Raw genomic sequence first — 18,993 nt, 5'->3', positions numbered from 1 at the left:
CACAACCAATCAGCGACGGGCACAGTCCGGCCGCTAATTCGCCCCTTCCTACTGTCTGTCAGTGCCCCCTCCAGTCAGCGCTCACACAGGGTTAATGGCTGCGTTACACCGCGTTATGCTGTGGTGTAACGCAGTCCGATAACGCTGCTATTAACCCTGTGTGACCAACTTTTTACTATTGATGCTGCCTATGCTGAAGGATGTTGCAGGCAGCAGATCGCTTTCCACGGCGTCTTTAGACTCTGTCACGTCTGTCGCATGTGCTCAGTGTGAACCTGCTTTCATCTGTGAATAGCACAGGGTGCCAGTGGCGAATTTGCCAATCCTGGTGTTCTGTGGCAAATGCCAATCATCCCGCACGGTGTTGGGCTGTGAGCACAACCCCCATCTTTGGACATCGGGCACTCAGACCATCCTCATTGAGTCAGTTTCTAACCGTTTGTGCAGACACATGCACATTTGTGGCCTGCTGGAGGTCATTTTGCAGGGCTTTGGCAGTGCTCCTCCTGTTCCTCCTTGAACAAGGGCTGAGGTAGCGGTCCTGCAGCTGGGTTGTTGCCCTCCTACGGCCCCCTCCACGTCTCCTGGTGTACTGGCCTGTCTTCTGGTATTGCCTCCAGCCTCTGGACACTACGCTGACAAACACAGCAAATGTTCTTGCTACAGCTCGCATTGATGTGCCATCCTGGATGAGCTGTGCTACCTGAGCCACTTATGTGGGTTGTAGAGTCCGTCTCTTGCTACCATGAGTGTGAAAGCACAGCAAACATTCAAAAGTGACCAAAACATCAGCCAGAAAGCATTGGTACTGAGATGTGGTCTGTGGTCCCCACCTGTAGAACCACTCCTTTATTGAGTGTGTTTTGATAATTGCCAATAATTTCCATCTGTTGTCAATTCCATTTGCACAACAGCATGTGAAATTGATTGTCAAACAGTGTTGCTTCCTAAGTGAACAGTTTGATTTCACAGAAGTTTGATTTACTTGGAGTTATATTCTGCTGTTCCCTTTATTTTTTTTGAGCAGTGTGTATATATACAGTATATATATATATATATATATATATATATATATATATATATATATATATATATATATATAATTAAAAAAGAACAAGATAGTTAATCATGTGGGTAAGGGATCTTAGACATGACTGACAGAAAAAATAAACATACGAAGAGTGTATGACAATGCAGAAGTAATATCTACACTGTAAAGTCAGGAACAGATCATAAATAGAATGTATACCGTTAAGTATAAATAATTCATTAGACAAAGGTAACAATACCCAACCAGGAAGAACAAGTGTCAAATGTTAAGCCATTCAACATGAAATACATATACCCATCTGTATGCAAACACACAAGACTCGCTTTTTACTCAGGCTTTGTCTAAAGCATGGCATAGGTGGGCATAACAAGAATTGAAGTGCATAAGGTGCTTTTGGTAAAGAAGGACAGACCCCAATGAAATGTCCCTTTTGCCCACAGAAAAAAAAGACAATCCCGTTCTGCGGCGAACCGTAAGACTCATACCAAGGGGAGGCCCTCCTAACTGCATTGGTTCTTCAGAGCTCCCAGGGGGAACCTCAGTTTTGGGGCATACCATGGAGGGCAGAGTCCCAACAGCTCTATCCTTCAGGCGTATATCTATGCGTATGGCCAGAGTCATGGCGGCCTCCAATGACTCAGGTGTTTCGTAAAGCGCTAGTGTTTCAGACAGGCCCTGACAAAACTGACTCCTAAGAGCAGGATCTAGGTGTCAGTGTCCCATCTTCGAAACTCTGAGCAAAATTCCAATGCTGGCCAGTCTCCCTGTTGGAACTTATATAGCTTAGACTCAGCAAGGGAGACACAGTCTGGATCATCATACATGAGGCCTACAGCCTCAAAAAAAACATCAACCAACCAGAGAGACAATGAGTTTGATGGAGGTAGAAAGGCCCAGGAATGAGGATATCCTTGAAGAAGAGAAATAACAATCCCAACCCATTGCTCCTCATTCTCAGATGAACGACAACGAGGCCTAACATACAGATTGCAGGCTTCATGGAACACTATAAATTAATCCTGTCTCCCAGAAAACATATCACAGAGGGCCAACCTTAGGTTCCAGTTCAGCCTGACTGCTGAAGCAGCTGAAATGGAGCTGTATGTTTCTGACCAGCATAGAAAGGGTCATTAGCCTCTTCAGCACCAAAGGAAACCAAATTAATTTAACCCCTTACTGACATCGGGCGTAATAGTGCGCCGATGTCGGTCTCCCTCCCTTTGATATGGGCTCCGGCACAGTTGACATGTGCCCGCAATAGCCACAGGTGGAATCGCGATCCACCTGTGGCTATGAACCCAGTTAAATGCCACTGTCAAACTCTGACAGGGGCATTTAAATTGCGCTTCCAGCCATTGGGCTGGAAATACGCACACTGGTGACCCACGTCACATTATCCTGGAGACCTCTATGGTTGTCAGTGCCGACTTGCTGTGAGAGCCACCCAGTGGTCGGTGCTCATAGCAAGTCAGTAATTCTGCTGTATAGAGGCAATCTGATCATCGCCTCTATGTAGCAGAGCCGATCGGGCTATGGCAGCTTCTAGTCTCGTAGGGAGACTATTGAAGCATGCCAATAGAAAAAAAAAAAGTTTTTAAAAATATAAAAAAAATGAAAAAAATATAAAAGTTCAAATCACCTCCCTTTCGCCCCATTCAAAATAATTCAATAAAAAATAATATCAAACATACACATATTTCATATCGCCACATTCAGAATCGTCCAACCTATCAATAAAAAAATGGATTAACCTGATCGCTAAAAGGCGTAGCAAGAAAAAAGTCAAAACGCCAAAATTAAGTTTTTTGGGTCACAGCTACATTGCATTAAAATGCAATAACAGGGGATCAAAAAAATGTATCTGCACCAAAATGGTACCATTAAAAAGGGCAGCTAAGCATGCAAAAAATAAGCCCTCACCCAACCCAAGGTCACACAAAATGGAGATGCTATGAGTACTGGAAAATGGCGCAATTTTCTTTTTTAACAAAGTTTGGAATTTTTTTTCACCACTTAGAAAAGAACCTAGTAGATATAGAAAAACTGACTGAACAGCAATCTAATCTGAACTGGTGCATAACCCAAAAAGTCATATAGCAAATAGATTAATGGCTCAAGGTAATCTCAGAACGGATGGGTACCTGAGCTGACTGCCTAGAGTGAACACTTACCTATGGCTAATAACGTGATAAAGCCTGCTTATATAGGAAGCTCAGAACCAACTGTGTTAGGATGTAATTAAAATCACAGCATGGTGAAGGGCGGGGCGTTCAAGTCAGAAAAAATAGTACATAGTAAATATAGAAAAACTGACTGAACAGCAATCTAATCTGAACTGGTGCATAACCAGGTACCCATCCGTTCTGAGATTACCTTGACGATTGGTGGATGGGCTCACAACTTTTGGCCAAATCTTGTGCTAAGAATCTCATGTGTTTTTTCATATATTTCACAAGCCATTATGCTATTCCCATTTCATGTATTGCACATTTCCTTGCTCTAGCACAGATTAATTTTGAGTGCAGCCATTAATCTATTTGCTATAGAAAAGAACCTAGACATGTTTGGTATCAATGAACTCATAATAACCTGGATAATCATAATGGCTGGTCAGTTTTAGCATTTAGTGAACCTAGTAAAAAAACAAACAAAAAACAAGTGCCGCTGCTTCTCCTGGTCATGGTGATCATGTGATCATGGGACAAGTGACAGTGCTGTTGGGTCAGCCCCCAAAAAAGGGGAAATGTGCTATGTAACAATAAATAAATCTTGTTCCCCAAAGTGCAAAAAAGATAAAATTAAGTATAAATGATAACTGAATATCCTATTTCCATCTGCCAACATGTCACAACCTGTCACTCTAATGCAATTAGTTTCATAGTAGTCTACACAAATATTATGTAATTTAGTAATTTAAAGTAAATTATTTGTTGTTACTGTTCATCACGGGAAAAAAAGATAAAAAAATAAATAGTTACTACTGTATATAAAAGTTTTATTGATATTATTTATCAATCAGAAGAAATAGCATGCTCTTTGAAGCCCCAAATATTTGATAATAAAGAGTTAAAATAATCTGTAACATTTTGAAGCTTGATGAACTTTTGCTGCTATTTCTATACTAGAAGTTACCATGGCAGCTCATCACATATTTTCTTATGCAAATTTCTCCTTCTATTTTGTGCTGTGTACAATATTGTAACAAGCAGTGGATTCCAGTATTCACGCCCAGCTACTTCTCAAGCACATAGATGTGGTGTTTGATTTTAAGCTTGGTTGACATAAGAATGTAATTACTATGTGGAATCATTGATATGACTATTTCTATCTTGATTATGTCTGTAGCATATTACATAGGTTATTGATCCCAAACATTTTGCTACATTACCGATTTTTTAACCTCTAGAGCCATAATCCACAAGGAGCTTACTAACCAAGGTGTGGAGTTTCAAGGTCCTTTTTGTTCTTCTTTAACACCCTTCATAGAGGTATGGACCTTCTTTGTAACATAATCATGTCACTTTTCCAGATTAGAAATCAATTGGAGGTAGGTGCACTCATGAGGTTGTCAAGCAGAGGACATGGTGAAGAAACAGATGATCAGGTGAGGATAGCCAAAGATAAATACCAGGATTTGGGGGACAGTCTGAGACATAGCTAATATCTGAAGGTACAAGCCATGGGAAACTATCATGAGTTAGTTAATATATACTACAGTTAGTTAATATTCGTAACATGATCAGAAAGGTATAGTACATTACAAGGAGATACACCAAGTAGCCTGATATTCTAATGGGATGATTGGGCTTTAAAGTGGATCTGACATTCAATTTCATAAAGCAAACGGCATACATTATTATTTCTTAGACTTGATGAGGCTGTATACCTACTTTAAAATCCATGCCAGAATGGCTGTAAAATCATGGTGGTTTAGTGGTGAGCACTTTAACCTTGGAGCACTGGAGGTCCACTAGGCGTTTTGGGTTCAAATTCGACAAAGGGTAAGTTTGTATGTTTTCATCATGTTTGTGTGTCTTTCAACCCTACTCTAAAGTGATTATTACCAATATATAACAGCCTTCAGCTCAATCTTGAACCATTGTGACTTGATGGATGTAGGAAGATTGATCTTGTGCAAGCCTACATAGGTCCACCAGGGTTTTGTCTGCCGTTATCTTGATTGTATCCAGCTATCAGGTTGCTGATCTTCCTCTTAGCCTTGCCTTTGCCTTGTTCCTTATATTCTTCCAATCATATTGCCCTTATCCAGTGATTGCTGTCTTCGTACGATGTGTCCAAAGTAGGCAAATCTTAGCTTAGTGATTTTTGCTTCGAGTGACATGTCTGTCTTGACTTGTTGCAAAATGGATTAAATAAATAGAAAAGGAAACATCCGCGCTTATCCAAACTCCAGAAAGTAATACTAAAAGCAGCAAAATGACAAAAACAACCCTGATGGTGTAGGGAGGTAAAAACTAAGCAGTAAAATATATATGACACTGCGCTAGATGGATATATACAGCATATGGCACATGAAGGAAAAAATATATATGTAAAGACGCCAAAGGCAGCAGACAACTGAAAACAAAAATACTGAAAAAAAAAAGAAAAATAATAGTACCATTGTTAGCTGAACTTCAGTGTACCTTTAGAAAATAGTGCCAACTAGATTACAATAAATCAATCAACCAAAAGCCCACCATAGGCTATGCAATCATTAAAAGTGCAGAACTACAAACCAAACAGGTTGTAAATTATAGCAAACTGCATGAAGGTGAATTATTCAACGGGAAACAAGAAAAACAACCTGTTTGGTGTAGATATAGACTAAGTAGCCTCTTATAGCAATAACTAGATGGTGGCCCGATTCTAACGCATTGGGTATTCTAGAATATGCATGTCCTCGTAGTATATTGCCTAACCACGTAGTATATTGCCCAGCCACGTAGTATATTGCCCAGCCACGTAGTATATTGCCCAGCCACGTAGTATATTGTCCAACCACGTAGTATATTGCCCAGCCACGTATTATATTGCCCAGTCACGTAGTATATTGCCCAGCCACGTAGTATATTGCCCAGTCACGTAGTATATTGCCCAGTCACGTAGTATATTGCCCAGCCACATAGCATATTGCCCAGCCACATAGTATATTGCCCAGCCACGTAGTATATTGCCCAGCCACGTAGTATATTGCCCAACCACGTAGTATATTGCCCAGCCACATAGTACATTGCCCAGTGACATAGTATGCAGCACAGAGCCACGTAGTATATTGCCCAGCCACGTAGTATATTGCCCAGCCACCTAGTATATTGCCCAGCCACATAGTATATTGCCCAGCCACATAGTATATTGTTCAGTCATATAGTATATTGCCCAGCCACACAGTGTATTGCCCAGCCACGTAGTATATTGCCAAGCCACATAGTATATTGCCCAGCCACATAGTATATTGCCCAGTCACGTAGTATATTGCCCAGCCATATAGTATATTGCCCAGCCACATAGTATATTGCCAAGCCACGTAGTATATTGCCCAACCACGTAGTATATTGCCCAGCCATGTAGTATATTGCCTAGCCACATAGTATATTGCCCAGTGACGTAGTATACAGCACAAAGCCACATAGTATTTTGCACAGCCACTTAGTATATTGCCCAGCCAAGTAGTATATTGCCCAGCCACATAGTGTATTGCCCAGCCACGTAGTATATTGCCCAGCCACGTAGTATATTGCCCAACCACATAGTATATTGCCCAGCCATGTAGTATATTGCCCAGCCACGTAGTATATTGCCCAGCCACGTAGTATATTGCCCAGCCACATAGTTTATTGCCCAGCCACGTAGTATATTGCCCAACCACGTAGTATATTGCCCAGCCATGTAGAATATTGCCTAGCCACATAGTATATTGCCCAACCACGTAGTATATTGCCCAGCCATGTAGTATATTGCCCAGCCACGTAGTATATTGCCCAGCCACGTAGTATATTGCCCAGCCACATAGTATATTGCCCAGCCACGTAGTATATTGCCCAGCCATGTAGAATATTGCCTAGCCACAAAGTATATTGCCCAGTGATGTAGTATACAGCACATAGCCACCTAGTATATTGCCCAGCCACGTAGTATATTGCCCAGCCACGTAGTATATTGCCCAGCCACGTAGTATATTACCCAGCCACATAGTATATTGCCCAGCCACATACTATATTGTCCAGTCATGTAGTGTATTCCCTTCCAGTAGACGGGCATGGCACCAGGAGATGGAACAGGATCCTTGATGCAAACAACTGGCTAAGACGATGGTGCAGACAACAAGGATTCGGATTCCTGGACCACGGTGTGAATTACTGGTACGATGGACTCCTCGCCAGAGATGGACTACACCTCAACAAACCTGGGAAACACACATTTGCCAGAAGACTCGCTACACTCATCAGGAGGGCGTTAAACTAGAAGAAGAGGGGACGGGAAGAAAAACATTAGACTTGAACAAAGAAGACCCAGGAAAACATACTGAGATGGGAGGTAAGAACATTTCTAAAGCAATCCACAGCGAGGAGATTGGAACAAAACAAAATCCTCTAAACTGCATGCTCGCAAACGCCAGAAGCCTGACAAAAAAGATGGAAGAACTAGAAGCAGAAATATCTACAGGTAACTTTGACATAGTGGGAATAACCGAGACATGGTTAGATGAAAGCTGTGACTGGGCAGTTAACTTACAGGGTTACAGTCTGTTTAGAAAGGATCGTAAAAATCGGAGAGGAGGAGGGGTTTGTCTCTATGTAAAGTCTTGTCTAAAGTCCACTTTAAGGGAGGATATTAGCGAAGGAAATGAGGATGTCGAGTCCATATGGGTCGAAATTCATGGAGGGAAAAATGGTAACAAAATTCTCATTGGGGTCTGTTACAAACTCCCAAATATAACAGAAACCATGGAAAGTCTACTTCTAAAGCAGATAGATGAAGCTGCAACCCATAATGAGGTCCTGGTTATGGGGGACTTTAACTACCCGGATATTAACTGGGAAAGTGAAACCTGTGAAACCCATAAAGGCAACAGGTTTCTGCTAATAACCAAGAAAAATTATCTTTCACAATTGGTGCAGAATCCAACCAGAGGAGCAGCACTTTTAGACCTAATACTATCTAATAGACCTGACAGAATAACAAATCTGCAGGTGGTTGGGCATCTAGGAAATAGCGACCACAATATTGTACAGTTTCACCTGTCTTTCACTAGGGGGACTTGTCAGGGAGTCACAAAAACACTGAACTTTAGGAAGGCAAAGTTTGACCAGCTTAGAGATGCCCTTAATCTGGTAGACTGGGACAATATCCTCAGAAATAAGAATACAGATAATAAATGGGAAATGTTTAAGAACATCCTAAATAGGCACTGTAAGCGGTTTATACCTTGTGGGAATAAAAGGACTAGAAATAGGAAAAACCCAATGTGGCTAAACAAAGAAGTAAGACAGGCAATTAACAGTAAAAAGAAAGCATTTGCACTACCAAAGCAGGATGGCACCATTGAAGCTTTAAAAAACTATAGGGAGAAAAATACTTTATCTAAAAAACTAATTAAAGCTGCCAAAAAGGAAACAGAGAAGCACATTGCTAAGGAGAGTAAAACTAATCCCAAACTGTTCTTCAACTATATCAATAGTAAAAGAATAAAAACTGAAAATGAAGGCCCCTTAAAAAATAGTGAGGAAAGAATGGTTGTAGATGACGAGGAAAAAGCTAACATATTAAACACCTTCTTCTCCACGGTATTCACGGTGGAAAATGAAATGCTAGGTGAAATCCCAAGAAACAATGAAAACCCTATATTAAGGGTCACCAATCTAACTCAAGAAGAGGTGCGAAATCGGCTAAATAAGATTAAAATAGATAAATCTCCGGGTCCGGATGGCATACACCCACGAGTACTAAGAGAACTAAGTAATGTAATAGATAAACCATTATTTCTTATTTTTAGGGACTCTATAGCGACAGGATCTGTTCCGCAGGACTGGCGCATAGCAAATGTGGTGCCAATATTCAAAAAGGGCTCTAAAAGTGAACCTGGAAATTATAGGCCAGTAAGTCTAACCTCTATTGTTGGTAAAATATTTGAAGGGTTTCTGAGGGATGTTATTCTGGATTATCTCAATGAGAATAACTGTTTAACTCCATATCAGCATGGGTTTATGAGAAATCGCTCCTGTCAAACCAATCTAATCAGTTTTTATGAAGAGGTAAGCTATAGGCTGGACCACGGTGAGTCATTGGACGTGGTATATCTCGATTTTTCCAAAGCGTTTGACACCGTGCCGCACAAGAGGTTGGTACACAAAATGAGAATGCTTGGTCTGGGGGAAAATGTGTGTAAATGGGTTAGTAACTGGCTTAGTGATAGAAAGCAGAGGGTGGTTATAAATGGTATAGTCTCTAACTGGGTCGCTGTGACCAGTGGGGTACCGCAGGGGTCGGTATTGGGACCTGTTCTCTTCAGCATATTCATTAATGATCTGGTAGAAGGTTTACACAGTAAAATATCGATATTTGCAGATGATACAAAACTATGTAAAGCAGTTAATACAAGAGAAGATAGTATTCTGCTACAGATGGATCTGGATAAGTTGGAAACTTGGGCTGAAAGGTGACAGATGAGGTTTAACAATGATAAATGTAAGGTTATACACATGGGAAGAAGGAATCAATATCACCATTACACACTGAACGGGAAACCACTGGGTAAATCTGACAGGGAGAAGGACTTGGGGATCCTAGTTAATGATAAACTTACCTGGAGCAGCCAGTGCCAGGCAGCAGCTGCCAAGGCAAACAGGATCATGGGGTGCATTAAAAGAGGTCTGGATACACATGATGAGAGCATTATACTGCCTCTGTACAAATCCCTAGTTAGACCGCACATGGAGTACTGTGTCCAGTTTTGGGCACCGGTGCTCATGAAGGATATAATGGAACTAGAGAGAGTACAAAGGAGGGCAACAAAATTAATAAAGGGGATGGGAGAACTACAATACCCAGATAGATTAGCGAAATTAGGATTATTTAGTCTAGAAAAAAGACGACTGAGGGGCGATCTAATAACCATGTATAAGTATATAAGGGGACAATACAAATATCTCGCTGAGGATCTGTTTATACCAAGGAAGGTGACGGGCACAAGGGGGCATTCTTTGCGTCTGGAGGAGAGAAGGTTTTTCCACCAACATAGAAGAGGATTCTTTACTGTTAGGGCAGTGAGAATCTGGAATTGCTTGCCTGAGGAGGTGGTGATGGCGAACTCAGTCGAGGGGTTCAAGAGAGGCCTGGATGTCTTCCTGGAGCAGAACAATATTGTATCATACAATTATTAGGTTCTGTAGAAGGACGTAGATCTGGGGATTTATTATGATGGAATATAGGCTGAACTGGATGGACAAATGTCTTTTTTCGGCCTTACTAACTATGTTACTATGTTACTATGTTACTATGTATTGCCCAGCCACATAGTATATTGCCCAGCCACATAGTATATTGCCCAGTCACGTAGTATATTGCCCAACCATGTAGTATATTGCACAGCCACGTAGTATATTGCCCAGCCACGTAGTATATTGCCCAAACACGTAGTATATTGCCCAGCCACGTAGTATATTGCCCAGTCACATAGTATATTGCCCAGCCTCATAGTTTATTGCCCAGCCACATAGTATATTGCCCAACCACATAGTATATTGCCCAGCCATGTAGTATATTGCCCAGCCATGTAGTATATTGCCCAGCCACGTAGTATATTGCCCAGACACGTAGTATATTGCCCAGCCACGTAGTATATTGCCCAACCACGTAGTATATTGCCCAGCCATGTAGAATATTGCCTAGCCACATAGTATATTGCCCAGTGACGTAGTATACAGCACATAGCCACCTAGTATATTGCCCAGCCACGTAGTATATTGCCCAGCCACGTAGTATATTGCCCAGCCACGTAGTATATTGCCCAGCCACATACTATATTGTCCAGTCACGTAGTATATTGCCCAGCCACATAATGTATTGCCCAGTCACATAGTATATTGCCCAGCCACATAGTATATTGCCCAGTCACGTAGTATATTGCCCAGCCACATAGCATATTGCCCAGCCACGTAGTATATTCCCCAGCCACATAGCATATTGCCCAGCCACGTAGTATATTGCCCAACCATGTAGTATATTGCCCAGCCACGTAGTATATTGCCCAGTCACATAGTATATTGCCCAGCCTCATAGTATATTGCCCAGCCACGTAGTATATTGCCCAACCACGTAGTATATTGCCCAGCCACGTAGTATATTGCCCAGCCACATAGTATATTGTCCAGTCACGTAGTATATTGCCCAGCCACATTGTGTATTGCCCAGCCACATAGTGTATTACCCAGCCACGTAGTATATTGCCCAGCCACGTAGTATATTGCCCAACCACATAGTATATTGCCCAGCCATGTAGAATATTCCCTAGCCACATAGTATATTGCCCAGTGATGTAGTATACAGCACAGAGCCACCTAGTATATTGCACAGCCACGTAGTATATTGCCCAGCCACGTAGTATATTGCGCAACCACGTAGTATATTGCCCAGCCACGTAGTATATTGCCCAGCCACGTAGTATATTGTCCAACCATGTAGTATATTGCCCAGCCACGTAGTATATTGCCCGGTCACATAGTATATTGCCCAGCCTCATAGTATATTGCCCAGCCACGTAGTATATTGCCCAGCCACGTAGTATATTGCCCAGCCACGTAGTATATTGCCCAGCCACATAGTATATTGCCCAGCCACATAGTATATTGCCCAGCCACGTAGTATATTGCCCAGCCAAATAGTGTATTGCCCAGCCACATATTATATTGCCCAACCATGTAGAATATTGCCTAGCAACATAGTATATTGCCCAGTGACGTAGTATATAGCACAGAACCACCTAGTGTATTGCACAGCCACGTAGTATATTGCCCAGCCACGTAGTATATTGCCCAGTTACATAGTATATTGTCCAGTCACGAAGTATATTGCCAAGGCACATAGTGTATTGCCCAGCCACATAGTATATTGCCCAGCCACATAGTATATTGCCCAGTCACGTAATATATTGCCCAGCCACATAGTATATTGCCCAGCCACATAGTATATTGCCCAGCCATGTAGTATATTGCCCAGCCACGTAGTATATTGCCCATTCACGTAGTATATTGCCCAGCCACATAGTATATTGCCCAGCCACGTAGTATATTGCCCAACCACGTAGTATATTGTCCAGCCACGTAGTATATTACCTAGCCACATAGTATATTGTCCAGTCACGTAGTATATTGCCCAGCCACATAGTGTATTGCCCAGCCACATAGTATATTGCGCAGCAACATAGTATATTGCCCAGTCACGTAGTATATTGCCCAGTCACGTAGTATATTGCCCAGTCACGTAGTATACAGCACAGAGCCATGTAGTATACAGCACAGACACATAGTATACTGCCCAGTCACGTAGTATATTGCCCAGCCACATAGTATATTGCCCAGCCACATAGTATATTGCCCAGCCACATAGTATATTGCCCAGTCACGTAGTATATTGCCCAGTCATGTAGTATACAGCACAGACATGTAGTATACTGCCTAGTCACGTAGTATATAGGCCAGTCACGTAGTATGCACCATATTTCTGTTAAAAAAAATTAAAATAAAAAATAGTTACATACTCACCTTCCGGAGCCTCCCGATCGAAGCCGCCGCTTACCGATGGTCCTGGCGCGCTCCGGTCTGATGAATGCATTGCGGTCTCGCGAGATGATGACGTAGCGGTCTCGCGAGACCGCTACGTCATCATCTTGCGAGATCGCAGCATGGACCAGTTACCGGAGCATTGCGAGCGGGAAAGGCCTGTTGTGTATCCGAGGGGCCGACGGACAGTGAGTATATAACGATTTTTTAGTTTTTTTTATTATTTTTAACATTAGATCTTTTTACTATTCATGCTGCATAGGCCGCATGAATAGTAAAAAGTTGGTCACATAGGGTTAATAGCAGCGTTAACCGAGTGCGTTACACCGCGGTCAACGCTGCCATTAACCCTGTGTGAGTGCTGACCGGAGGGGAGTATGGAGGGGGCACTGACTGCGGGGAGGAAGGAGCGGCCATTTTCTTCCAGACTGTGCCCGTCGCTGATTGGTCGTGGCTGTTTTGCCGCGACCAATCAGCGACTTGGATTTCCATGACAGACAGAGGCCGCGACCAATGAATATCATTGACTGACAGACAGAAGGACAGAAAGACGGAAGTGACCCATAGACAATTATATAGTAGATAACAGACATATACTAGTGTAGTGCATACAGGATTAAGCTTGTAATGTTAAATTGAGCTAAATCCAAATACATGCACACATGGTCAAAATTGTTGGTACCCCTCGTTTAATGACATAAAAGCCCACAATGGTTACAGAAATAACTTGAATCTTACAAAAGTAATAATAAATAAAAAATCTATGAAAATGAACAAATGAAAGTCAGACATTGCTTTTCAACCATGCTTCCACAGAATTAAAAGAATAAAACTCATGAAATAGGCCTGAACAGAAATGATGGTACCCTTAACTTAATATTTTGTTGCACAACCTTTTTAGGCAATCACTGCAATCAAATGATTCCTGTAATTATCAATGAGACTGCTGCTCTTCTCGACTGGTATTTTGGCCCACTCTTCAAGAGCAAACTGCTCCAGTTGTCTCGTGTTTGAAGGTTGCCTTTTCCAGATGGCATGTTTCAGCTCTTTCCAAAGATGCTCAATAGGATTTAGGTCAGGACTCATAGAAGGCCACTTCAGAATAGTCCAATGTTTTCCTCTTAGCCATTCTTGGTTATTTTTAGCTGTGTGTTTTGGGTCATTATCCTGTTACAAGACTCATGACCTGCGACTGAGACCAAGCTTTCCAACACTGAGCAGCACATTTCTCTCTAGAATCCCTCGATCGTCTTGAGATTTCATTGTACCCTGCACAGATTCAAGACACCATGTGCCAGATGCAGCAAAGCAGCCCCTGAAGATAACAGAGCCTCCTCCATGTTTCACAGTGTGGACAGTGTTCTTTTCTTGATATGCTTCATTTTTCCATCAGTGGACATAGAGCTGATGTGTCTTGCCCCAAAGTTCCATTTTTGTCTCATCTGTCCATAGTACATTCTCCCAGAAGCTTTGTGGCTTGTCAACATGTAGTTTGGCAATTTCCAGTATGGCTTTTTTATGATTTTCTTTCAATATTGATGTCCTCCTTGTTCCTCTACCATGAAGTCCACTTTGACTTATACAGTGACAGATTGTGCGATCTGACACTGATGTTCCTTGAGCTTGAAGTTCACATTTTATCTGTTTAGAAGTTTTTCTGGGCTCTTTTGTTACTATTTGCATTATCCGTCTCTTTGATTTGTCATCAATTTTCCTCCTGCGGCCATGTTCAGGGAGGTTAGCTACAGTCCCATTGGTCTTAAATTTCTGAATAATATGTGCAACTGTAGTTACTAGAACATCAAGCTGCTTGGAGATGGTCTAATAACTTTTACCTTTAACATGTTTGTCTATAATTTTCTTTCTAACCTCCTGAGACAACTCTTTCCTTCGCTTCCTCTGCTCTATGTTGAGTGTGACACACACCATGTCACCAAACAGCACAGTGAGTATCTGTACCCCTATATACAGGCCCACTCACTGATTCCAAGATTGTAGACACCTGTGCTGATAGTTAGTGGACACACCTTGATATAATATGTCCCTTTTGTCACATTATTTTCAGGGGTACTATAATTTCTGTTCAGGCCTATTTCATGAGTTTTGTTTTTTTTGTTTTAATTCTGTGGAAGCAAGGTTGAAAAGCAATGTCTGACTTTCATTTGTTCATTTTCATAGATCTTTTACTGATTATTACTTTTGTCAGATTCAAGTTATTTCTGTGACCATTGTGGGTTTTTCTGTCATTAAACGAGGGGTACCAATAGTTTTGACTACGTACGTATATCCATCTAGCGCACTGTCATATATATTTTATTGTTGGGCAAAATGGATTTGTTTGTTTTTCTTGCCATCTACCATGTTTATAACAACCTTCCACATCATACATTTCAGAGTTGTTAATTCTTCTTTTGTCTTCTTTCTTTATTGTTCAGGTTTCGCATTCATATGTCACTATAGAAAAAAACAAGCTATGAAGGAACTGTGTCTTTGTCAGAAGAAATGTTCCTCAATATGAAGACTTTGTCTAATGATTTCATTGTTGATTTGCACATAGCTATTCTCCTATTGACTTCCAGTGTCATTGCTGCATATTGAGTGATCATTGATCAGAGTAGGTGGAAGTCCTTTACAACTTTCAGTTTGTCACCATCCATCTCATATGGGTTTCGGTCAGACCTGCCGATAGTCAATATCTTTGTCTTTTTTGTGTTGAATAACAGTCCCATATTTGAGCTTTCCATCTTAACACTGCACAATAAGTTCTTCATTCCATCTATGCTTGTTGCTATCAATAACACTAACATTACATCCAAGTACTGTCCAATGTTTTCAATAGATTAATTGACTTGCATGGCCAAGTGTGATCCAAATATTGGATCTATTTCGGGAATGCAGAAATTTTTTCCTCAGACTGACTCTGTCCAAGTAAAAAATTGGGCAAGTGTACAGCTCCATAAAATAACGTATGGTCGTCTGCACGAGGCCTCAAGGCGAGCATTTTACAGACTTGGATTTCACACCAATTCTCCAACCACACCTGGTCTAAGAGATCTATTTAATAATGTAGACACTTTGACCCAGATTCATCAAGGCTGGCATTGTTCATGATGGACTTGGGGGTCATGCTGGAGTCAGACCCTCTTGAGTCATGAAGAGGTGTCACCTCTTCATGAATTTGGAGTGTCTGATGAGTGGTGTGCACCTCATTTGGCTGCATCAGAAATCTCAGTCGAATCCCTGATGAAGGGAACATGACAGCCAAGGTGGCCAACCGTTCAGAAATTCTTGGACAGTCTGTAAAAAGAGGGCACATTTTATCCTTGTCTGTAAAAAAGTATTTTTTTTAAACTAGAGAAGCTTGGTCAGATATTTTTGGAATGTAATTATCATTATTTTACGGTTCACAGTAAATGCAGCTGATTAGTGATAAGCGAATATACTCGTTACTCGAGATTTCCTGTGCACGCTCGGGTGACCTCTGAGTATTTTTTAGTGCTCGGAGATTTAGTTTTCATCGCCACGTCTGAATGATTTACATCTGTTAGCCAGCATAAGTACATGTGGGGGTTGCCTGGTTGCTAGGGAATCCCCACATGTACTTATGCTGGCTAAGAGATGTAAATCATTCAGCTGTGGTGATGAAAACTAAATCTCCAAGCACTAAAAATACTCGGAGGACACCCAAGCGTGCTTGGGAAATCTCGAGTAACGAGTATATTCGCTCATCACTACAGCTGATGTCTTCATATCAGAATTATGGGTTCTAGACACGTATCACTGATAATCATAATGATTTACTATGGTTCTCCAATGTGTCCATAAAAAAACTTGTCTGTGATTTTTTGATAAGCTGTCCAGAACAAAATAAAAAATCAAGTTGGGAACTCTAGCCACAGATTATTATAAATCAGATGACCAGTGGCATCACTCTTTCACCGTGCCCCAGCTATACTTATTTCAGCAGAGATGACAGAAATTGGTGTGAACATGCAAAATTTTGCCATAACTTCAAGTTAAGTCTAAATCTTACGACTTTTTAAAGCGTTTACACCAGAATTCTAACTTGAAAGATTTGATGAATAGGTCCCTTTGTATTGTGAAATCTGGTGACAGGTCCGCTTTAATCTAGCCAAACATGTCATTGCGCTATGCCCACTGCCAAAGCAACTGGGTGGGACTGAGCCCAAAGAGAACTAATGGTGAGGAGCGGGTGATTGACCCTTGAGGCGTAACTGTAGAGATGCGTACATAATTTTGTAGAAAATTACTGAACAACAAAGAAAAGTTTCCTTTTGCTGATATTTCCCGCATTACATTTGAAATGTTGTCACATGATGCTTAGCAACGGACTGTAAACCGCCACTTTTTTATAAAGCAGCACATGCTATCAAAGTGGCAGATTGCAATCTGTTTCTAAGGAGCACTGACAGAATTTTAAATGTCATGTGGGAAATGTCAGCAAAAAGTAGGTTTTCCTTTAAGTTTTGAAACAAACTTGTTGCAACACTATAGCAACAGAAGTTAAATCCATGGTTACCATGGATACCGTGATGAAAACTTGATAAAGAGATCTGAGGGTAGACTTTAAATAAGTACAGCTAGTGGGGCGATGGCTTTCATATGTGGAAATACTTCTACATTCAGTAGTATGATTGATTACATAATTGTTAGTGATTAGTGAATATACTCGTTACTCGAGATTTCCCAAGCACGCTCGGGTGTCCTCTGAGTATTTTTTAGTGCTCGGAGATTTAGTTTTCCTCACCTCAGCTGAATGATTTACATCTCTTAGCCAGCTTGATTACATGTGGGGATTCCCTAGCAACCAGGCAACCCCCACATGTACTTATGCTGGCTAACAGATGTAAATAATTCAGCTGCGGTGAGGAAAACTTAAGTCTCCGAGCACTAAAAAATACTCGGAGGACACCCGAGCGTGCTCGGGAAATCTCGAGTAACAAGTATATTCGCTCATCACTAATAATTGTGTTTTTCTTAATATTTTATAATCATATATCTTATGATTATGATTGAAAGGACTTCTTCATGTCCAATTGATTTGATTAGTATTACAATTTTCTTAGCTGGCAGAAATAAGAACCAAGAGAGTTAGAAAACAGGGATCTTTTTTTTTAGGAAATTTTAGAAATGTTTAAAAAATTGAACATTTTTGTTTTTAAAATATGTAGACTTATCTGGTAACTTTGTCAGGAATCTTATTTATCACAAGTGTTGTAGGATAATGGAAGCATGCCAAAAATCTTGTAAGCTGAGATATGATGAAACGAGTTGTAAGATATTAAAAAAATAAGTTGCAGTTAATCACTAAACTAAAGCAAAGCTTGTAACAACCCTTCTGGCATTACTGCATGGCCTCCCATCCCTCACCTGCCTTCCACTTACTCACTGCTCCAGGCCATGCTGTGAGTTCTGTCTGCTGCCAGCTTCAAGTTGTGTACCTCATGTCTCCTGTCTGCTCTTTACATACTTCCTGGCTGTGTGCATATGGCGTCGCCGCCGGCACTTCCTGAGTCTTATGGAGATGGTGTGCACCTTCCTAAGGTGTTCCCAGCCAATTGCCATGAAGCCTCAGGTACTTAAGACATCCCCACCCCTAGGGTGGGGCCTGAGCAACATACTCTGTCAGTCTGTACCTTGCTGCTCTGTTGCCAGGTCCTGTCCTGTCTCTGCCTTCTCTGGGGGCTGCATACCCAGACCTGTTACTGTGCTTTATATGTTTTGTTTCCACCTCCCTGAGGGCTGCATGCTCAGGCCTGTGTCCTTGTCCAGTATCTGTTCCCGTGTCCGTTCTTGTCTGTTCTGTGTCCTACTCTTGTATATTATCCTGTTCCTGCACCTGACCTAGTCTGAACTCAGTCCTATACCTGTGTCTACTTGTAACCTTTTCTGTGGCCTTCCCTACCCTACTGGGTGTATCCTTTTGCTCCGCTCTCTGTGTTTACTTCTGCTCTGCTCGCCGCACCCTGTGGTTTTGCTCTGCTCTTGGTTCCTTTCCATTCTGCTGTCGGCTCCGCACTGCAACTGGCTCTGCTCACTTGCAGTTCTGTCTTGCTCCACGCTCTGTGGTTCCGTCATGCTCTTGCTCCTTACCTGTCTCCATATACTATGCATACCTGTCTACCCATACCGGTTCCAGTC

Source organism: Ranitomeya imitator, chromosome 5, assembly GCF_032444005.1.
Source record: "Ranitomeya imitator isolate aRanImi1 chromosome 5, aRanImi1.pri, whole genome shotgun sequence".
NCBI lineage: Eukaryota > Metazoa > Chordata > Amphibia > Anura > Dendrobatidae > Ranitomeya > Ranitomeya imitator.
This window is presented reverse-complemented; position numbering follows the sequence as displayed.